Genomic DNA, 25,334 nt, shown 5'->3' on the forward strand with positions numbered 1-25,334 from the left:
TGCTGTTGGCTGACTTCTTCTCACAGCCTTCTCATCTCTGCCGTTGCCGACTGGTGTACCGGAGCTTGACTTAACGCCGTAAAACTAACAGAGGGCAGCAAGCCCTCGGAACGGTAATGCTGAGCTACCGCGACATCGCCCCAAGGCCACGAGAGGATACCGTACCAGTTTGCCAACCCCAACACGCATTAGTAGAGTAAAGGTGTACTTCGTGCCAGTCTTGTGTATGTACGAGGTCTGTTCAAATAATTCCGGAACATTCGTAATTTCTCGGCAAAAATGTGCTGGAGCAAAATGTGGTTTACATCCCTGCACACGCCTGTCTTTAATGAGTATCTGTCGGAAGTTTCACTGTCGTATACCTGTTATTGTTCAGATCTGTATTGAGTAGAACTTTGTGTCGCACAGTTTGCGAATTTCGAGATGCGGAGTTAGAGCAGGAACGCGTTTGCTTTAAATTTATCTTGAAACTCAAGAAAATCTTTACAGAGAGGCACCAAATGATGCGGGAAGCTTACGGTGATGAGTGCTTATGCCTTACTCGGTGTTATGAATGGTTCACATCTTTCGAAAATGGCCGGACGGAAGTTAAAGGTGAGCCTCCTTCAGAACTCCCTTCGCACATCTACCAACGACGCTCATGTTAGGTACGTCAACAAAATTGTGTGTGCCAATCGAAGATTTACATTCCAAGAGGTTGCAGAAGAACGTAACACTTCAGTTGGATCATGTCATGAAACCCTGACACAGCCACCAAGTCCGTCCCACGGTTCATAAGTCAAGTCCAAGAACACCTTCGCCACACAGTCTGTGAAGAGCTTTCGGATGGCGTAAGTGAGAACGAGATGTTCCTTAAAAGAATCATAACAGGTCACGAGACGTGTGTCTACGATTATGATGTCGAGAACAAGTTTCAGTCTTCACAATGGGTCGGGAAAGTTTCTCCAAAACCAAAAAAAGCTTATCAGGTCAGGTCAAATGTCAAAGACTCTTTGACTTCGAAGGATTAGTTCATCATGAATTCGTGCCCCAGGGAGAAACTGTTAATCAATGATAGTGTCGGGACGTGTTGCGAAGTCTGTGAGAAAACATGAGAAGGAAACGGCCTGAAATGTGGTGAGAAAATTTATGGCTTTTGCATCACGATAATGCTCCTGCACTTTCATCTCTGTTGGTGCGTGACTATCGCACAAAAAACGAAATCACTGTGCAGCCTCGTCCTCCATACTTTGCAGCCCTGGCCCCTGCGGACTTTTGAATATCCCATTGAAAGGACGAAAATTTTCAACGATAGACGATACAAAAGAAAATTCGCAGGCGTCGCTTCTTGCGATCCAGCAAGAGGCGTAGCAGTACTGCTTTTGGAAGTGGAATCAGCGTTGGGAGCGATGTATGAATTGTGGAGGAGAGTATTTCAAAGGAGACCATGCACAATAAGCAAGAGGTAAGCGTAAAAAGTTTTGTGGACAAAATTCCGGAATTTTTGAACAGACCTCGTACAAATAACAAATAAGAGCAATAACAAATAAGAGCAATCGAATGGAGAGAGAGAGAGAGAGAGAGAGAGAGAGAGAGAGAGACCTGTCGCAGTGGAACAGTTTGGCATGTTGATCTGTATGTAGCAACACCGGATACAGTCTTTCGGCGTGAGAGGCTAGCGCACGTAAGGCGACAGGTTCACTACCAGAACGTCGCAGCGGGGCCTCATCATTCGCGTGCGACACACCACGAGGACGTAAAGGAGCCACAGAGCTATTCTGCCGCCACCGTGTTCAGGTTGAAACGTGACTACATTGATTCAGGGGGAACTAACATCGTTATTCACCTGCCCTGCTCGATTATCGTGTTGATCCAAAGGATCTTAATCGACTATCATCAATTGAAACATCCACAATGCAAACCACACTCCTTTTCTGACCTGTACAAAAGCTACTGACGAGTACACCTGCCATCCAGTTGGCTCCTTGCTGAGGTGTGCAGAAGCCACAGCTCCGAGACTGCACTCGTTTGTTGTAATTAAACTGCAGCTACTCATAGAGGTCCAGTGTGGGGTGTAATTCTATGGCAGTGGAACCTAGCAGATATGCTGATGCGTTAATGTGGAACCGATTTGCACTGGAAAACAGTTCCAATTTTGGCCATCAGCTGCAGATCTGGCGCTGTACACTATGTGTATACTGATGTGATATCCACGTTGTTGTTTGGCAAGCCATAATGTGTCTATCGAGAAGAGAGACCACGTGCTGCAAGTGAAACTGTTTTATGTGAACGGCCGCAATTACAGTGCTGCATTAAGAGAGTATCGCCGACAGAGAGATCTGAGCAGAGGACCGATGTCATTCACTGTTTTAAAGATGATGATGAAATTCGGAAACACGGGTCAGTCCGGTGAGGCACTTACAGGAGGAAGGCATCCTGTCTCTGTGGAAGGCTGTTTATCTGACTCTGCAACATGTGGCCCGTGTAATACCAGTGCTCCACCAGTATCACTATAATTGTACATCCTAAGGTTAACAGTGTAACCTCCCCACAATGAAATCTACTGACAATGACAATTAAACAAAGATTAGCAATCTGACTCAAATATAAATTCCTCACAAAAAAATTAAAGTCTATTCAGTGATAAGAAAATTCAATTAAACCGAAACATCGGTCTTTGGCCCTGTGTAAAACAATCAGAATTAAAGTCTTACCTCAGAATAACTGGATGTCAAATTTCTGCTCTTATTTCTGCGCACGGCTTGGAGGAACTGCATTGCAAATAATAATATTCCTTTTTTCTGTGAATTTACTGAAATTTTTCTTCAAAAGAAGTGGAATGAAATGGGAAGTGCAACGAAATCTTTAGTTCAATAAAAAAAAAAAAATTTTTAAAAATGCTTTAAAAATAAAAATTATTATTGGGGGACTTGTTAGAGATTGATTACAATAAATAAGTTTTACATTGTCTAATGATTATATTAATTAACAGTATACCTCATTCAGCATCTTGACCAGTGTTGCCGACCGCCTACATCACACAACCACACTGGGCTGCTACTACTGACCGACCGCTCTGCATGACGACTACTAGCGTACTGCACGCGACGACTACTGACAGAGTACTGCTCTGCATAGCGACAACTAGACAGACCAACAGACTCGCAACGACTGACTGACAAACTGAGAACCGCTCGCAACACTCGCGCGGTCAAGCGCATACTCTCTGGTCACAGATGCTACAATGCCTCGCCATTGCTGCTATGTTACATACGTGTTTCATAACCCTCCACTGGGGGGGGCAAAAATTTGGCAGCGATGGTGAGTCATTTGGACTTGCCAAGCGCGGCAAAATTTTTCTTTAATTAACAAAATTCTACAACTTACAGAATATTTAAATGTTGTGCACACGCACTAAGTACAATATATATCAGACAAAGACAAAATGTGAGTACAAAACATAGTAACAAATCAGAAAAATGTATATACAAATTATTTGACAGATAACAAAGTGCACACGCACTGAAAAAAAAAAAATTCTTTAGCATATTCAGAACAAATAAACAAACTGGCAAAATATTATGTTGACAAGTGACACGAGTGCACATGCATTGTAGTTCAGAAAATAAAAAAATGTATATACAATATAAAAGACAAGAGTGTACATATACTGTACTTCAGAACAAATCGAAAAATGTCTTTAGCATGTTCGCAATAAATAACCATAATGGCAAGAAAATCATGTCCACCAGTGACATAAGTGTACTCGCACTGGAGTTCAGCGAATTGAAAAAATGTATAGCCATACGAACAGAAATGATGTTACCAAAAAATTGATTTTCATTATGTGACAAGAATTAGGATAGGAAAGGGAAGGATTGCATCATGGTTGTAGCACTTTAGATTGCACACAGCTGTTCTGAAAGTCCATATCTTTCCACAGAAGTACAACACCAAGTGACACAACTTGAAGTTCTTTTCCCATCAGAATTTATCAGTGTAGCCAAGACACTGAACTGTCGTAGTAATGTTCCATGTTTTCATTTTGGCAGTACATTACGTACACCAAACAGTGGGACCATAATAATGTCTTCATCGCTCACGGTGGTGGACAGCATGTCATGTCAACACCACGCTCTTACAAGGCACACCAACGTAGAATTAGTGCAAAAACCAAATATAGTGCTCCATGATCACTAGGATAAACAGGACAAATGGACATTGCAGTAATTTAGGGTAGTCAGCTTATGAGGTGAAGGACATCAAGTCACATAATATTGACAAATACAGACTTAATTAGCAGTTTGTGGCATTCATAGCCCAGTTATTGAACATTTCTGTACCAAGTATGTAGTATTACAGAAAAATGTTCATTAATTGTTTTACATAGGATCAGTAGCCTTCTTTTCCTAGTTACAAAGCATTATGAAATAAATGCATTCTTTTCCAGTTACAAAATATAGTATAATTAATTAATCATTTGTCTTCCAATAGTAATAATCATTATCTTTTTCCTAACCACAAAGCATTATGAAACAATAGCATAGTTAATTAATTATGTGTCATTCCAATCTAGTAAGAATTATTAGCCTTCTCCTAATTACAAAGCATTATTAAACAGTCACATTCATTTCCAATTACAAAGTATGGCATCGTTAATTAATTATTTGTCATTCCAATGTAGTAAGAATTATTACCCTTCTCCTAATTACAAAGCATTATTAAACAGTAATTAAGATTCATTAGCCTTCTAATTATAAAACATCCTAATTACAGTTAATTAATCATTTGTCATTCCAATAATAATCATTAGCCTTTTCCTAATTACATTTAATTAATCATTTGTCGTTAATTAATCATTTGTCTAATTACAGTTAATTAATCATTTGTCGTTAATTAATCATTTGTCTAATTACAGTTAATTAATCATTTGTCGTTAATTAATCATTTGTCTAATTACAGATAATTAATCATTTGTCTTTAATTAATCATTTGTCATTCTAATATAGTAAGAATCATTAGTCTTCTCCTAATTACAAAGCATTATTAAACAGTCACATTCATTTCCAATTACAAAGTATGAACATTGAAAACAAGAGTTAATTAATGGCATAATTAATAACAATTTCGTTGATTGACATTAGTTATTGGCACTCAGTGGCCACCAAGTATTGAATAAAATAAAACATAGTTCATCATTCAGTATTATTCAGATCATTACGAAGTCATTATTAAAAATCAGTTAATTAGTCATAGCATTAATAATCACAGGCATTATAAGTAGTCTCATTACCATAAACAGTGTTCCTCCTTCAGTAGTATTCAGATCATTACAAAGTCATTATTAAAATCAGTTAATTACAGTCAAATCATTAATAAGTAGTCTCATTACAATAAACAGTGTTCCTCATTCAGTAATATTCAGATCATTACAAAGTCATTATTAAAATCAGTTAATTACAATCATAGCATTAATAATCGTGGGCATTATAAGTAGTCTCATTACAATAAACAGTGGCAGTTGTTAGCTAGTGACAAAGCATTATTTTATATATATATATATATATATATTTTTTTTTTGTCTCATTAGGAAGTCATTACTCAAGTGACATACTATTCAGAGTTGATCAGTATTATTCAGAATTATCATAAACTAGTGACATTAAGTGGGACTGGTAATACCTCTTTTAGCAATGCATTGCGTTGGGATCGATAATTAATTGGTGAGGCATAACACTATTTGCTTTTGACCTATTGCTGCAAATGAGGATAGGTAACATCATTCGTCATGAGTCAGCTGTAGCAAGGTTATGTAACAAGGCAGTATATGTGATCACATTTATAAGTGATAAACACAAATTGGTAAAAAATAAAAATGCAAGTACTAGAACAGGTATAATAAGTAACAGGATTAGTAAGTATCATGAAAAACTTCTCTTGGAAAAAATACAAAATGGATTATTGACCTGAAAGAAGAAACGCATACTATGCTGAAAAGTAGTGAACTTCGAATTAACAGGTAGTGAAATGTGTATAAAATATGTCCCATAGCTGTCCTTTCCAAAAACTTTCCGTCATCCTACTATGCAATATAACACCTGCTGTCAAAACAAACTGCAACAAATACTTAAATAACTACATAGCATAAATATAAAACTCCAACATTATCCTCATCTGTAAAGAAAAAACTTCATTATCAATCACTTCATTATCCACATTATCATAACTTCATTATTATCATCACCTGTAAAGAAAAACTTCATTATTCATAATACCATATCCTTCATCATTATTCATCAGTATTCATTATCATCTGCAAAAAATCACTTCATTACTCATTATACAACTATTCCTTATCTCTAGCATATTTCATCACTAAAACTAAGATGTGTAGTTCAGTCTGACAGCCTGCATCAATCACCTTGTATTCTGAAAGAAAAAATTAGTTAAGACTGCTATTCTGTGATGAGTATAGTATAGTCTTGTTAATGCTTGTTAATCCTGATCCATTTACTCTTCCTCATAAAGTTATTGCATCTCCTTTCGTTTATCCCGTAGGTGAAATTCCCATTTCTGTTGAATTTATTTCTTACATGCATCATTTCTTTCTGAAATTGATGACAGAGATTAATGTCCTGCATTTAAATCATATACCCACTAAATAAGGACTGGTTTATGGTAACATACTTAAGCATACAGCATAACATGACAGAAAACGTAATATGTCAAAGACATTGACAGTGTTCAGATGCAAAAATGTACACAGAATATCACAATGCAGCAGCAAAAGAAAAATGTAAAACAGTCACGATGTTGAGATGTCATAAGGCAAAAAAATATGTCAAAGTCGACTGGTGTGTGTTATATCTTAACTATTTCACAATACATACAAACAAAACTGGAGTACAATCATATACACAAAAAAGTGGAAAATGTGCACGGTCTGATGTGTAACGACAAGAAAAGCGACCTGCTAACCTTACCTTGCCGGGCACTTGCCAAGAAAAAAATACGATAATCATCAGTAATTAGTCAAGTGAAATAATTGCATTAATAAATGACATCATAGTGTGTTGAATCATAAAGTCTCTTCATTCAATAAACGGTTTAATGTTTGAGATATGGTGATTGCCTTTCGATTTTCTGGTTCTCAAAGTTTCGACGTGTACAACATTGGGGTGAGGGATGCTGCGAATCCGATATGGACCTGCGTATAGAAGTTCAAATTTACTGCACTTACCTTTTATTTTGCTGGATAAATAGTGTGTACGTACTAATATCTTCTGTCCAACGTGAAAGTCTCGGCGTCTACAAACCTGTTTTTGCTGTCTTCTCCGGCGCTCTGCGGCACGTTTGATGTTGTTCAGCGCAATGTCAATTATTTCGTGGTGTCTAAGTCGCCGACATTTGGGGAATTTTACTAATTCTTTAATTTTGTTTGGTGGTTCAACGTTTTTCAGTATAACAGACGGAGATAGCATAGTGGATTCATTTGGAATGGAATTAATTACATCTTGGAATGAAAGTATGTGTGTATCCCAATCAATATGTCTTTTGTGGCAGTATATTCGGCACAGCTTACCAATTTCTTTCATTAATCTTTCACAGGGGTTCGAAGAAGCATGGTACTTGGATATATAGATCGGAGAAATGTTTCTAGCTCGTAACATGTGTGTACATATAGCTTGCTGTAAAAGAATTTTGGGTAGTTGCGTGCGTTCGTCGTCTGTATTTGCACTGCTTTGTTTAACCTTATCGGAAATCATCTGCATTACGTCGTAGTCAGTTTCGTTTGGAGTATTATAGTTGTGTACGTACGTATCCGTGAACAATGTGGAATTACAGTCAATGTTACGTGTTGCGGAAATGACCTCTGTGCGGTTAATTGTTTGTTCTTCCGCAGATAGTGAGTACTGAAATTCTATAGCAAATTGTATATTTTCATCCTTTAACATTAAATAAGAATTCTGAAAATCAATGACTGCGTCGTGTTGTACCAGAAAATTCGTACCTAAAATTACGTCTGTTGTTAATAAAGGAACAATCCAAAAATTAGAGTGGAAAGTATGACCTCCAATACAAAATGATAAATGCGTCTGTAATTTAACGTCTACACCTTTACTCGATACTGCTCCTTTCACTTTCATTTTGCCTAAAGGTAATGTCGGATAGGTATTCTCTTTGTTGCACTCATTAAAAGTCTCCTCATTTATTACTGATATAGGTGATCCGGAATCAATTACTGCTAAAAATTTCGAAGAACCAATTTTAATTTCGATAACAGGATGTGAAATAGATTTCTGAACAAATGGTCTTTCCTGTAAAAGAGTGTCTCGTATGTCGTCAAAAGTAATTACATTTTCATGAACAACATTCTGCGTGTCTAAAGTAGTGCTTACGTTACTGAAATATGCAATCTGTACTGTGTCTGGTCAAATTCTGTCGTACGTGCTGTTATTTACGGGAGAATATTGTGGCATATCCACTATATGATCTGCTTTGTTATTTCTTACTGACGTGTTACGCTATGGATGACACCTATTGTCTGTTTCATTCATGATTATTTGTTGTTGCTGATGTTGTTGCTGCTCATAAGATCGACTGTTATTAAATGTACGCCGAGAATTGTGCTCATTATTTTTACGTCTGTCGTGATAGTAATTTCTATACGGCGCATTGCGATACGAGTTGAAATGGTGTGTTGTCTGTACGTAGTTACTTCTTTGCTGCCGTGCGTTACTATTTGTTGGGGCTGGGACTATACGTGCACGCGGCGGAACATTAAAGTTTGGTTGACCTTGTAGACTGCATTGTTGGTTACGTGTGCTAAGCGGCTGACTTTCATGCTGTTGCGGTGGAAAACATCTATTGTTACCAAAAAATACGTTTGCTGTTAATTTTACACATACTGATGATTACGATTTTTATCTGTTATTTAAGTTCTCGTGATTCTGGAGTGCCTAATGAAAATTGTCACATTCGCTAAAAATTTGTCACATCGGGTTTTCTTTACATATTCTTAATCCTAGATAGAGCAATAGTTGAAGAGCAGTTTTGATAGATATAAAGGATAGTAGAAGAGAAGGCAGCAGTGCAGAAAACTAAAGATGAAACAGCACTACTACAGCTCGGGGCCCTATGCTCGCTACGGCACATATTCATTAAAGCGTAATGAATCCCCTGAGGTCAATTACGCACTGCAAATAAATTTTAGCTTTTGTGTTACAGGCAATGGCGGTAAAATTCCAAAACCAAATTGTTGTAACCATGTTAACTCTAGTTTCTGCATAATACGTAATGCTGATGAAAATACAATAGCAAATTGTCCCAAGTTCGAAGCTAGTTTCTCCATTACAGGTAATAGCGGTGAATGTACAAAGATAAATTGTCGTATACAGTGCAAAGCGTGTATCTGTGTTCTGTCATTATTAAATTCTTTACATTTTAATGCAGATAAAAATTGCTCGTAATCTACGTTCTCGTCATTGAATTTGAAAACACGTTCGGGTTTGTGTGTGAACCTGTTCGTCTGTGTCATTTCGGATTTCAAGTTACATAGCTTTTCAGATTTTAAGTCGCGTGATTTTTCGAATTTTACGTCTCGTAGTCTCTGTAAATTGCTCACATTATACACGCTGCGTGAGTCTGACACATGTTCATAAAGTGGCGTCTGTTGTGGCATATTGGTGACTGAAATAGTTTTTAATTCTGTTACTTCAAAACTTTCGACATTTTGGTTGTTCTGTCGTTCACTTTTATTATTGACTTCCGTATTCGGAGTGTGTGAAACTTCCAGTGACTCTAAATTAACTTCGTCGCGAATCTGTACTGCGTTTTTAGGGCATTGTTCAGTGACTACATTAATTTCGTGGATCTGTGTTGCATTTGAATTATCTAAGCCTTGTGCAACAGTGCCAACTTCTTCATTACTGTTATTAGCACAAGCCTTAGCATCCGCATGTAATTGTTCTTTACTGTCCTGACATTGAACGGTAACAGCTGTAATCTCTTCCCTAACTTGTTTGTTCTGTTCATTAACATTATCGTGTTTTTCTCTCGGCTGTTTAATACTTTCAGAAAATTGTTTGTTCCGTTCTCTAAATTGTTTGTTTTCTTCTTCCAGTCGTTTGTTCTGCTCATCAAGTTTTTTATTAAGTTGTTTATACTGCTCACTAAGTTTGTCTGGTTTTTCGTTCTTTTGTTTGTTATCTTCCCTAAGTTGTTTGAAATTTTCAATAAGTTCGTTCCCAAACTGTAGCATTATTGCCATAAATTGATCCAAAGTAACATTACCCACTCCATCAACTGTGCTGTTTGATCGTGTACATGGAATTGTTGCGCTTTGTATGACCATTTGGTCATTCTGTAATTTACAAAAACGTTTCTCACTCGAGTCCGTCGTATTTTCGGTACACTGACCACTTTCATTAGACAAATTTGTCTGTTCGTCACGAGAATTTTTCACACCGTGTGTGTTAGGCTGGGCAGCGCTCATTACAATAGAGCGTTCCGCGTCATCGATTGTCGACAAATCAACAGAGGACATAACCGAGTTCGTTTGTTCGTCGTTAAGACAAAAATCATCATTAGTGGTTGGAATGCACTGATTGTTAGTGAACGCAGGATTGTCATCATTACACTGCGTGTCGCATGTCCTATCGGCAAAGTTGTTTGGGTCGGTAATTTCATTCATAATACCTCGCGATACACTATTCACAGTCTTTCGCGGCATTTTAACAATAGTCAAAATTATTCACAAAATAAATAAGCACAATGCAAAAGCAACACACAAATACAACAAAGCAACAAATTGCCGTTGACCTGTAGAAAGAAAGTCACAATATTATTAAAAACGTTGCGCTAAATCCTAATTATATCTAAGCAAATAAGAGCAGATATCTGACTGTCGCTCAAAAGACTCTCAACGAAATACGATCCAGGACTGGGTGTCGCCAAGTGTAACCTCCCCACAATGAAATCTACTGACAATGACAATTAAACAAAGATTAGCAATCTGACTCAAATATAAATTCCTCACAAAAAAATTAAAGTCTATTCAGTGATAAGAAAATTCAATTAAACCGAAACATCGGTCTTTGGCCCTGTGTAAAACAATCAGAATTAAAGTCTTACCTCAGAATAACTGGATGTCAAATTTCTGCTCTTATTTCTGCGCACGGCTTGGAGGAACTGCATTGCAAATAATAATATTCCTTTTTTCTGTGAATTTACTGAAATTTTTCTTCAAAAGAAGTGGAATGAAATGGGAAGTGCAACGAAATCTTTAGTTCAATAAAAAAAATAAAATTTTTTAAAAATGCTTTAAAAATAAAAATTATTATTGGGGGACTTGTTAGAGATTGATTACAATAAATAAGTTTTACATTGTCTAATGATTATATTAATTAACAGTATACCTCATTCAGCATCTTGACCAGTGTTGCCGACCGCCTACATCACACAACCGCACTGGGCTGCTACTACTGACCGACCGCTCTGCATGACGACTACTAGCGTACTGCACGCGACGACTACTGACAGAGTACTGCTCTGCATAGCGACAACTAGACAGACCAACAGACTCGCAACGACTGACTGACAAACTGAGAACCGCTCGCAACACTCGCGCGGTCAAGCGCATACTCTCTGGTCACAGATGCTACAATGCGTCGCCATCGCTGCTATGTTACATACGTGTTTCAACAGCACTGAACATTTTGCAGCCAATTTTACACTACTGGCCATTAAAATTGCTACACCACGAAGACGACGTGTTACAGACACGAAATTTAACCGACAGGAAGACGATGCTGTGATATGCAAATGATTAGCTTTTCAGAGCATTCACACAAGGTTGGCGCCGGTGGCGACACCTACAACGCGCTGACATGCGGAAAGTTTCCAACCCATTTCTCATACACAAACAGCAGTTGACCGGCGTTGCGTGGTGAAACGTTATTGTGATGCCTCGTGTAAGGAGTAGCAATACTTACCTTCTCGTTTCCGACTTTGATAAAGGTCGGATTGTAGCCTATCGCGATTGTGGTTTATCGTATCGCGACATTGCTGCTCGCGTTGGTCGAGATCCAATGACTATTAGCAGAATATGTAATCGGCGGGTTCAGGTGGGTAATACGCAACGCCGTGCTGGATCCCAACGGCCTCGTATCACTGGCAGTACAGATGACAGGTATTTTATCTGCATGGCTCTAACGGATCGTGCAGCCACGTCTCGATCCCCGAGTCAACAGATGTGTTACGACCCGTGGCTCAACCCTTCATTTGATCTCTGCGAAACCGTACATTTGAGCAGGATAATGCACGACCGCATGTTGCAGGTCCTGTACGGGCCTTTCTGGATACAGAAAATGTTCGACTGCTGCCCTGGCCAGCACATTAACCAGATCTCTCACCAACTGAAAATGTCTGGTCAATGGTGGCTGAGCAAGTGGCTCGTCACAATACGCCAGTCACTACTCTTGATGAATTTTGGTATCGTGTTGAAGCTGCATGGGCAGCTGTACCTGTACACGCCATCTAAGCTGTTTGACTCAACGCCCAGGCGTATAAAGGCCGTTATTACGGCCAGAGGTGGTTGTCCTGGGTACTGATTTCTCAGGATCTATGCACCCAAATTGCGTGAAAATATAATCTCATGGCAGTTCTAGTATAATATATTTGTCCAGTGAATACCAGTTTATCATCTGCATTTCTTCTTGGTGTAGCAATTTTAATGGCCAGTAGTGTACAATGGTACCCCCATAAGATCCAGAAGATGGATCAACTGAAAGCTCATCACCACCAGCAACGTTCTGAATTTTCTCTTCGGTTTCTGGCACCCATCGACGTTGACGACATATGGCCTGACAATACTCCATTGACTGCCGGGGCACATGTTAAACTTTTAGGTGCAGTGAATACACAGGTTTGCCGTAATTTGGGTATTGTTGAACTTCGTGTTGCACCCGAACAGCCATTGCACTGGTGTACATGACTGTGTGGTGTTCATTCATAAGCACGTTTCTTTCCAGGCGGTTTTTCCTTAAAGAGAATGTAGCCAGAGCGCTGTCAGTTGCACAATAATGACTTAAAGTTATCGAGACCTAATTGAGCATGTGATTCCGTCTTTGGAAGACCGCAGCTCTGTGGGCACTACTGTTTCCGTGGGAAATGGGGTAGCACATCGTGTCTCTCAGTGAAAGATCGGCTTAATGCAACCTTTCACTAACTTATTACACTCAGAGGTATTTCAGATGAGCGGCCTGCAAGATCACCTGATCAGAATCCATGTGACTTTTGGTTCTGAGGATATTTAAAAGAATGTATTTACTGGAGCGACGTTCAGTCTTTACCTAACCTGAATCCCAGTATGCAAGAACACGTTGCTCAGATTGCAGTGGAACTGCTCCGAGCATCTGCTGGTCACTCCGTTTTATGGATGCAGCATCTCGCTGGCATCTGCGGCACTCATGTTGAACAAATTGTACAAACAGCACTTAATAATAAAATCAACATTATGCATTTCTGTCAGGGGACTCAGTGACTTGGAATCGGGAATAGCCGTTGAATGCCACCTGAGTAACACATACAGCGCGTACTTTTCAACCTTTCTGCAGCTTCCTAGTCGATTGCAGGTGATGTGATTGTGCAGACGAAATGCAAAGAAACCACCACGGATAACCAAAATGAGGTCGGTCTCTTTTACTGACGAACAAGCACCGTCGAGCATTACAGAGAGCGGTTGCAAAAAATCATATGAAATCAGCGGAAGAACTCAGTCGAGGGTTCCAGAAACACTACCAGCATCCCAGCTGGCACTATGACTGTTCACAGGGAGTCAAAAGTAATGTGATACATGGTGTACCAGCTCCTCATTGGCCATAAATTTCTATAGTCATCGCCAAACGGCGATTGAGGATGTACAAAGAGACACGCCATTGGACAGTAGGCGACAAGAAATGGGGTTTTTAAGTGATGAATCACGCTATTACATGTGGCATTTCGGCGGAAGTGTTTCGGTTTCGCGTATCCGATCATTACCTGACATCATGCGTACTGTCAAATGGCTCTGAGCACTATGGGACTTAACAGCTATGGTCATCAGTCCCCCAGAACTTAGAACTACTTAAACCTAACTAACCTAAGGACATCACACAACACCCAGTCATCACGAGGCAGAGAAAATCCCTGACCCCGCCGGGAATCGAACCCGGGAAACCGGTCGCGGGAAGCGAGAACGCTACCGCACGACCACGACCTGCGGACTGCGTAGTGTCAATAGTGAGGTATGAAGAGAGTGGTGTTACGACGTAGAGATATTTTTTGCAGTTAGGACAGAACCCCTTATTGTGTTTGAGACCTGATGTAGTAAATTGCGCAACAGTTAGAATTTTTTTATTGCGTAATTTATTATATTTATTCTATAAGAAGAGCATCGAAAAAATTCCTAATCGAATTCTGCCTACAATTATGTTTTAAAACAGTTGGTTTGGGCATCTACCCGTGCCACGCACCCTCTTTCAATGCTGTGGCCCACACCTTCTCTCGGCTAGAAATTTTTTGTTTCCTGATTTTTCGCTCACACAATCGAAATAAACTGCAGATGAGTCTAGAAGACTGTGAGAAAGATGATCTTTGCTTGTTCCTTTGTTTAGGTCGTGTTTTTTTTCAGTAGTACGTGCTACAAAATAATTTCAGTTTTTAGTTTTATGTCTAGGAAACTGTTTTGCGCTGAAATGGGTCGTACAGTGGACACAATATTAAAAAAAGTAAGGAAATTTAAAAAATCACGTATAAAATCAACAGAAAATTTAAATAAAACTGTTGCATATGGTGCTCTTAATTGTGAAGATAAATTTTCGACAAAGTCATTGTCACTGGTTCATCGAAGAAGAACATAAGTGAAGGAATTAATGATGCCGTGTGCAGTGCCCAAGACGCGTTTTCCAGTGGATTTAGGTGAACTTGCTCACGGGGTTAATGAAGAATGAATTTATCATATGGCATTGTTGACGGGGAGGCCCCATGCGGGGAAGTTCGGCCGCCGTATTGCAAGTTCTTCTAGTTGACGCCACTTCGGCGACTTTGCGCGTCAAAGATGGTGAAATGATGATAAAGAACACACAACACCCAGTCATCACGAGGTAGAGAAAATACCTGACCCCACCGGGAATCGAACCCGAGACCCCGTGCGCAGGAAGCGAGAACGCTACCGCAAGACCACGAGCTGCGGACTACGGGATTAATGTTCCATGTGCATGTGATGATTGTTGGTCAAAAGGCGTAGACCGCATGATGATGGTGACATAATTGGCATTGTAAGTAATATACATATTTTGCGTAAAGTTTGTAAATATGATGATCAGCTTAAGACTTTTGCTTCCCTTGGAAAGCTGTATGAGGTGAGTACAAGACTATGTTACACCATCAGATGCTTAGGTGTAGGCAGAGGCTTGAGGAACATTCCCGGATCATTGACTAGATTCAGTCACTCCTCAGTGCTCTTGAAGTTGAGTACAAGGAGACATGAAAGCATCTATTGAGGAAGCTGTAGATATTAAAAATTAAGGGGAAGAAGGACACTGCGTAGTGAAGGCAGATCTGTGTATCTCTTGTAATGGAATCTGGAGGAAGAGGGGCCATACAACAGTTCATGGTGTATTGAGTGTGGATACAGGGGAAATCTTTAAACTTCCAAGTAATGAGCAAATATTGCTCTCAGGTGCTAGGAATGTGAAGTATCTAGGTGATGGACATTGCAACGCTTTTAAGGCTGTTGTAGAGGGAAATCCTTGTGAAAGTGGACTGTGTGAGGCATCTTCAACAGCGAATGGGTGGTACACTTTTCAGATTGACGAAAGAAATGAAAGGCAAGAAAGTAGAAGATGAAAAGCCAATGGCAGTGTTAACAGATTGACAGACAAGGAAATACACATTTTACAAGCATATCATGGAAAAGCTATCACGGACAACATATAGGGTGAAAACACTGCGCCAAGTCGTGTGGGAAATATTCCTTCACAAACTTTCAATAAATCATAATTCTCGGCATTCCATTTGGGACATATCGAGTTGCAAATATCTTCAGGCAGAAACCAGTGGAAAACCACTTGCTGTTTCTAGATGTTAGAAAACCAACTTTCAGGTACCTAGCCAATCCTGAAATGTTTAAAAAATGTGCTTATGGGAGAACACAGAATACAAATGAGGGCTACAATTACCTTATGTAGATGCATTGTCCAAAAATAGTTTTTGTATCCTCATTTTTTGTGAAAATGGCTGCTTGTGATGCCTATCTACTGTTCAATAGTGGATAGTAGGATTAAGTGACTGCAGAGACTAGGCTTCCATCCACGTGCATTCATACTAAAGATACTCAGAAGCATCGATGAAGCGCAACTGTATAAAGCTCCGACAGCAGAAGAAAATATGTAAAAGTTGGCTAGGCAAAGGAGACAGGGGAAGAGATTACTCCAGAAAGACGAGGAGGAGAAAAAAGATTAAGGATATAAAGAGCATTAGTCACTAGAGGTATAACAATATTGTCAGAAATTAAAATAAAAACTTTAAACGCGAATTGCCATCAATTGACTTTTTTGAGTTATAATGTACCTTTTCTCAGGAACTATGAGAGCTAACATTCTGAAATATGGCATACTTCTTAAGAATTATTTAATGAATAATCCCGTACAGCAATTTTCCGTTATTCCTTCTCTGAGAAAAGTTCTTTAAAATTTGAGAAAAATAGAGCAGTCCCGAGTAACACAAAACTGAAAATTAATTTCAAAGCAACTATGACCATAAACTAACATCTGTTCCAGACCTTTTATTAGCCTCTTATGCAGATGCAAATTGCTAAATTGCAGTTTTATTGCTTGATTAGTTTAGGAAAAAAAGTACGTTATGGAAACAACGCTAATTAAAAATTCAAATTCTTACAGAATGTAAGTCTATCCGCATTTTCAAACCAAAACTGCACATAATATCAAGTATTAACTCGTAGTAGTCTCAAGTTCTACTATTTTAACTCTAATATTTTTGGAGATAAATATGTTTAAGTACCAGAATGCTGTTTGTCGTCTGTCTGTCCTTAAGGAGAAGTTTAATACGGTAGCATATGAACGCAGTTTACAGCAATGTTTACTGCAAACAGAGGAACAGCTCAGTAAAGAAAATTACACCAGCAAGACAGTTCACTTTGCAATATGTAGCACTTCTGAAGCAATGGTTTGTAAGCATTTCTGAAACGTACTGGCCAGCGCAGAGCCCCAATCTGATGGGAAGGGAACACCTGTCGGACGACTTAGGACGTAGACTTCCGCCAGATGCCGATCTCCATTATTTCCTTCTCTGGTTTGGTCTCTTCTAGAAGAATGGGCTGTCGTTCCTTCAGAGATTTTCAGACACTTTCTTGAAAGTGTCCACAGGAGAGTACAAGGAGTCTTAAAAGCGAGGGGAAGACATATCCCACATTAATGTCCACCAACAGTTGTCCCGGTTCTTTTGATCAGATAGTGTATAAAGCTGTGCTCCAGATATATCTTCAAAGAGTTTTCTCAAATGTAGAGTTTGCTTCAGTTTAGTAGGCAATAATAGCCCTTTTTGCCTGTGATAAGACTTTTTATATCCTACCTGCTTCGTCCGTCATGCATTATGTTTCACCTGAGACAGCAAAATTCTTTCACGTCGCTTAGAAGATGGTCTCCAGAGATCACGTTATGTTCATTGTTAACCTCATTTTCCTTATACCTTACTGCTTTCGACTTCTGTCGCTTTACTCTCAGTGAAGTCCATATTCTATCGTCATTATATCGCTCATCTCATTGAATGCGTTCTGTAATATATTTTTTCTTTGCGTAGTTTACCTTGTCATTGGTACAATTTCAGCCATAATTCAGTGTCAGGTCTGAAACTTTCACTTATTCCCGTCGTTGCGTCTTCGATGTAATTGCTGAAAAGTGCGGGAGAGAGACTACATCGCTGCCTTAGGGTCTTTATCATCCAAGCACTTCTTTTTTGGTCTTCCATATTCTGATTATTCCTTCTTTCTTCTTGCCCAATTTGTATGTTACACGTCCTTCAGCAAAGCTTCTACATATGAGTGACAATGTCAAGCATATTAGGATTTGTTACGTTTTTGAAAGCATTTTACAGCTCGACAAATCCTTTAATGGTGTCTTGACTGTTTCTGCCTCCATTATCAAGTGCAACGTTGGTAACTACATCTATGGTGCCTTCACCTTTCGTAAAACCAAACTAGTCGTTATGGAGCATAGCCTCAATTTTATCTTCGATTCATCTTTGTATGTAAATTGAAGGTCTCTTCACAGTCATTTTCTTTGTACCAGAATTTGTCTATCTAATTGGTGTGATTGCCTTTCCATTGTTGACCATTCCTCTTCAACTGGACATTGTACTGTGGTATTCCTCAGCACGCTAGTATCCCACTTCTTTCCACACTCATTCTTCAGGACCATTTGCTTGAACCTACTACTCGTCAGTAATATATTGTGATCTGCGTCTGCTTCTGCTCCTATGTATGCCCTACATTCCGATACCTGTTTCCGAATTCTCTGTCACACTTGACTACAGATGGTATCCTCCAGCGTCTCCAGGCCGCTCGTAAGTATTTATCATTCACTCAGTGCTCTTAAGGAGTGTAAGAAATTTATTGAAGACTCAATCTTTCTGCTCTCTTTCCCTTACTAGCGATTACTTCTTCTACCGTAAATTTAGTCTTGTTTTTCCTCCACTTCCGGTGTATAAATTCATTGGATTTTCATCTCCCTTTATACACTGACTTACCCGTTTAATGATACTACATATTCTTTGGAACTAATTTCTGACAGTAAATTTTGCAGGCGTGCCTGAACTATAATTGTTGGCGTTGGGTTGCTGTCAATTATGATGAGAATAATCCGGTCACTAAACAGCACACAGTAATTAAGTCTTTGCCCCACCTTCAAACTCGTAACATATCGCATTCCTCTTCAATTACATTCTACAATGATAACAGCGTTGATTCATCAGATCAAAAATCGTTGTCTTCATTTCATTTCACTTGACTTCAAGCCTATCAGGACTGACAAAACTGGATTTCCCGTTTCAGATTTTCTATCTTGCTTTACGACTTATAGTCTCCTGACATTCCACTCACCGGTTCGTGGAATGTTAAGGCTTCGTTGGGTTTTAAACTTGTCTTTCAGGCCCACGCCCCCTTGGTAGGCATAATTTGAGCACAGTTTTCTTTGTATATATATAGTCATCAGTCTTCTGACAGGTTTGATGTGGCCCGCCACGAATTCCTCTCCTGTACCAACCTCTTAATCTCAGAGTACCACTGCAACATACAACCTCAGTTATCTGCTGGATTTATTCCAGTTTCTATCTTCCTCTACACTTTTCGCCTTCTGCAGCTCCCTCTAGTTGCATGGAAGTCAGTTCCTGAGGCACTGTCATCCTGTCCCTTCTCCTTGTCAGTGTTTGCCAAATATTCGTTTCCTCTCCGACTCTGCGCAGAACCTGATCAATTTTTACTTTATGAGGCCACCTAATTTTTAAACATTCCTCTCTAGCGCCACATCTCAAATGCTTCGATTCTCCTCTGTTCCGGTTTTCCTACAGTCCAAGTGTTACTAGCATACAATGCTGCGCTACAAGGTAAATTCTCCGAAATTTCTTCCTCAAATTAATGGCGATATTTGATACTAGTGGACTTCTCTTAGCCAGGAATACCCTTTTTGCCAGTGATGGCCTGCTTTTGACGCCCTCCTAGCTCTGTCCGTCATTGATCATTTTGCTGCTTAGGTATCGCAATTTGTAACACCATATCTCTAATACTCTACTGATTTATTTTGCTTTTGTTTTATTTAGTGTCACAGCAGTGAGCTTCTGTAAATGTGTTTGAATCGATAACATAAAACTGTATACTCCTTTCTTTGTTAAAACTTTGATGTCGTGGTTTGATTCTATGCAATGTAGTATATCTGTCATTTAAATTCTTTGTCCCATTGGGAGGGAACAAAACTTGCCGTATGTAATCGTAATTTCTGTGTGAATAATTTTTTGTAGAAATGTCAATATGTGCAAATGTTCTGTTTTATTTAATGTGTTTGGTTGCTGTTATGTAAACTGCTGATCCTCACTTAGGGTTCTTAGTCATCCTTTATGTAAAAGGTAGTGTGGTTCCCCTCGGGAGCGGAACTTAGTAGCGCCCGCAAGTTGTGGTTGGCTTAGGTAGAAAAGGTGCAACTAAGAGTCAGTCGGGGACGAGCTACGAAACTGTGCACTGCCATGTACAAGTTGTATATTTTGCTGGTTCCGAGAGAGGCATTTTCTGCCACTTTCCAATGCCTCGGATGGTTGGATAAATACGTAGCTGGAACGATTCTGGAATTGATATCCATCATCGCCACCAAGAAGGGACAGGGTCCAGCAATTCTGCCTGCTAATCCACCTACCAATATGCAGCTTCCACCACATTGCGCAATCATTATAACGGAACACTATAATAACGTACAGCGAAGGATCAGCTTATTGGATGTGTTATCGTGCTCAAATATAAGGTAATTTATAACTGAATTTATGTACCTACCTTGATATTTTCCTTATCATAACACCTCTCAGGTTCCTCTCCGTTTGAACTAAAGTGATTACCGAGTGTCCTTAAAGAACATTAAAGCCAAGTGCTTTGCTAATTAATGCCTCTTGAACATAGTAAAAAGAAAGTTAAAGTTAATGTGGCGAGAGAGTGAGTTAAAGTTAATGATGCTTGCTGAATATAATTTTCTTATTAAAACTGCTTATTGATATGTTGTTGCCTACTTCAAAAATAAAGTTCTTAAAACTGAGGCTTGTAAAGTTTTGCTTAGTGATTGATTACATTACTGCCTGTTGTAAATAACAGAAGGTGAGTCAGTATCTTACAAATATGTTAATTTTGTGTCTCACTGTAGTAAAAGTGGAAAACTGCAGTTGTGGGAAGTTTGATGCTTGCTAAGCTCTTGTTTCTTTTGAATATTGAAAGTGCATATTAATAGTGTAATGAGATCCACAGGTTATCCTTTACCACTATTTATGAAAACAATCGTTGCTTTGTTCGAAAGACATTGAAAAGCAACCTGTTGGAGAATTACATTAAACTTTCATTCCAAATAGAACAGTATTTAGTTGGGAGATATTAAATCCGTGACCAGTTCATAATTTTGCAGTGAACTACATTTATAATTCTATGTCAGTTAGGAAAGTATTTGAACAATATTACTGAACCTATGTCCAACTAATGATTCTGCAGTGAATATTAATAGTAATGTTATGAAGACCATTTAGTTTGAATAAGCCCAGAGAGTAATAGTGTGTTTCATTATCTGTTATATTTATGCAGATAGTTTGTTCTGCTCTGTTAGCTTCCAATCTCGAACGTTAACATATGTAGGTGTCAGGGTTCATTGCATTCGAGTGTGGTAAAGTATAGGTTGTGTTTATCCCTTAAAGTTACTCAGACCTACTTTCTTGAACAAGAACGTTAGTCTTTCTCTTGCCTAATTAGGCTGGCGACCGTTTTCCTTATTCTTTAAACAGCGTAGCTAGGCGAAACATTATTTGTTACTGTTTGAATAATTACGTTATTCTGACTTTCACTTCCGATAAGCCACCTCGGTTAGGTAAACGCGGTCAATATAACAAAATTCCTCTCAGAGGGTAACACTGCTCTGCTTCTTCATACTATAATGCCTAGAATAAGAATAATTTCTTTATACGAACTGCTTAAACCTTTGAGGTTATAGTATAGTAGTAGCAGACGGAAGTGCGATAAATTCCGTAGCTTCATCTACTTCGTCACCATCATTCCTTATGCTAAGCTTCTCACTGTTCTCATTTCTCCTACTTCGCATTACTTTTATCTTTCTTCGATTTACTCTCAATCCATATTTTGTACTCATTACACTGTTCATTCCATTTAACAGATCATGTAATTCTTCTTCACTTCCGCTCAGTATAACAGTGTTATCAGTGAATCATATCCTTCACCTTGAATTGTGATTCCACTCCTGAACATTCCTTTTACTTCCAACATTGATTCTTCGATGCAGGGGCGAAAGATTACATCCTTGTCTTACACCCTTTTTAATCCGAGCACTTCGTTCTTGGTCGTCCACTCTTGTTGCAGAGGCGAAAATTCGTATAACATTAATAAAATAGAATGAAAAAAGGTAAACACCCGAATCATCATATTTTACCTGTAGTTCTTTCCAATTTCGCAGACTGACATTTGAGACTAGCGTCCACCGATATCATTTTCTTAAATTTTCCACTCATATCATAAATACGAACCCTTGGTCTAAGGCCAGTTGGCCTTCAGCTTTATAGTGGCGCGGACGTTCTGAGGGCTCTGAGCCGCACTCCGGTAGCGGGTGTTGTGCAGTACGGCTGCATAGATCGACTCAGCGCGTGATTGGATGTGCTGTATAAAATCACAAGCAAGGCACAGAGCACCAGTAGGCCATATGTCTAGTAGCACGTGATGGCAAGTTGTGCAGGTATCATTATAACGACAGTAAAAGTCTAAGTGCAACTACAACAAATAAAATTAAAAAAAAAGCTTTACTTACATCCAAAGACCAAGTAAGTAAGTATTTTGAAAACTGACTGACAACATGGATTCGAAATAATTATGACGTTTACTAATCAGGTGATCATTACGCAGTTGTTTATTTATTGCGCATATTCGTTTAAGAATTTGCAGTTCTTCGAGAAAATTAAGCTTCTTGCCTTTTTTCAGGGTATTATAAAATCTAGAGACTGTCCAGTGGAGGTGGCTGGTGCAGCGTTGCTTTCAAGTGCTTAGCAAAGGAGAAATCAACTTTACCTCGCCATTTTTGCTAACAAGTGTTCATTATATCTAGTCTTGAACATCCTGCCCATCTGCCTTATCTAAAACACTTCACCAGTTAGACTAAACAACGGAAAATCCTGGATGGAATGCAACAATATTGTGAAAAGGAAATATATTGACCATATTTATTTATATATGGCTGTTCATTATGAATATAACTTGGTTGAGTTCTGTATTCGATCTTGAATGCTATTAAGGTATCGAAATTTTTGAATAATTTAGCCAATAGGTATGATACCGTCCCCAGAAACGCAAGCTTAGCTTTTGCTGATGCGGATGGCACATTGAGTTCAATTATGCTGTTCACAAGTCGTGACTGTAAGTCAAGATGATTGAGATTTCTGCCTTAAGTCATGATTTAATTGAGTGAAAAACATTTCCTTTCTTCTTTGTGGTAGAAAATCTAATGATACGTGCCATTAAAGCCATTAAAAAAAGTCCTCGCAACCAAAGCTGTTTTTCTTCAAACGTACGACCCAACCTGATGGAGTGAAAAAAGGATGTACTATTTTTTGTTCAGAGGTGCGCTCTACGAAAACTACACTTCCGTGGTTTACATAACTGACACCATAAGTAGTAATGTTACCGCTAGTACTGGTAGCATTGATACAGAAAAAAATATAAGTGAATGTGTAAGAGAGAAGCTAGTATCCGGCGATTTCTCTGTTTTTCGGTTGTTTGTTTTGCACATAATTAGAACCATACGTAATTCCTTGTTAGTCCATTGTGTATTTTAAATTCTTACACATAATAAATTGCATTTTATAAGTTAGCTGATCACGGAACTTCTAAACTTTTATGCAACGAAATCAGTTACTTTCGATGGAAGTGCAGTTTAAATGCACAAAGATATATATATATATATATATATATATATATATATATATAATTATTGCTGTTATTGTGAACTAGAGGGACTGTTCTTCATCATGATGAAAGGCAAGTGTGTCCTGTCGATACTGATAAACGTAAAAGTTGTTTAGGAATGGCAGAAACATTTTTTATATAAATTTGACAAAGTATTAAATAGAGATTTTATAAATATGTATTTTTATATTTTACCTTTTCATTGAGAAAATTGCGTTCTTCTAGCGCTGTATGATAATTCTGCATTTTCTTTATTGTTACCACAACATCCCTCTGGTTCACATTACAACTCAACAATTTTCGAATAAAAACTGAACTAAACATTGACAATCCCAGTTTTGCTATAAAAACTACACTCCTGGAAATGGAAAAAAGAACACATTGACACTGGTGTGTCAGACCCACCATACTTGCTCCGGACACTGCGAGAGGGCTGTACAAGCAATGATCACACGCACGGCACAGCGGACACACCAGGAACCGCGATGTTGGCCGTCGAATGGCGCTAGCTGCGCAGCGTTTGTGCACCGCCGCCGTCAGTGTCAGCCAGTTTGCCGTGGCATACGGAGCTCCATCGCAGTCTTTAACACTGGTAGCATGCCGCGACAGCGTGGACGTGAACCGTATGTGCAGTTGACGGACTTTGAGCGAGGGCGTATAGTGGGCATGCGGGAGGCCGGGTGGACGTACCGCCGAATTGCTCAACACGTGGGGCATGAGGTCTCCACAGTACATCGATGTTGTCGCCAGTGGTCGGCGGAAGGTGCACGTGCCCGTCGACCTGGGACCGGACCGCAGCGACGCACGGATGCACGCCAAGACCGTAGGATCCTACGCAGTGCCGTAGGGACCGCACCGCCACTTCCCAGCAAATTAGAAACACTGTTGCTCCTGGGGTATCGGCGAGGACCATTCGCAACCGTCTCCATGAAGCTGGGCTACGGTCCCGCACACCGTTAGGCTGTCTTCCGCTCACGCCCCAACATCGTGCAGCCCGCCTCCAGTGGTGTCGCGACAGGCGTAAATGGAGGGCCGAATGGAGACGTGTCGTCTTCAGCGATGAGAGTCGCTTCTGCCTTGGTGCCAATGATGGTCGTATGCGTGTTTGGCGCCGTGCAGGTGAGCGCCACAATCAGGACTGCATACGACCGAGGCACACAGGGCTAACACCCGGCATCATGGTGTGGGGAGCGATCTCCTACACTGGCCGTACACCACTGCTGATCGTCGAGGGGACACTGAATAGTGCACGGTACATCCAAACCGTCATCGAACCCATCGTTCTACCATTCCTAGACCGGCAAGGGAACTTGCTGTTCCAACAGGACAATGCACGTCCGCATGTATCCCGTGCCACCCAACGTGCTCTAGAAGGTGTAAGTCAACTACCCTGGCCAGCAAGATCTCCGGATCTGTCCCCCATTGAGCATGTTTGGGACTGGATGAAGCGTCGTCTCACGCGGTCTGCACGTCCAGCACGAACGCTGGTCCAACTGAGGCGCCAGGTGGAAATGGCATGGCAAGCCGTTCCACAGGACTACATCCAGCATCTCTACGATCGTCTCCATGGGAGAATAGCAGCCTGCATTGCTGC

The sequence above is a fragment of the Schistocerca serialis genome, chromosome 6, assembly GCF_023864345.2.
Source record: "Schistocerca serialis cubense isolate TAMUIC-IGC-003099 chromosome 6, iqSchSeri2.2, whole genome shotgun sequence".
NCBI lineage: Eukaryota > Metazoa > Arthropoda > Insecta > Orthoptera > Acrididae > Schistocerca > Schistocerca serialis.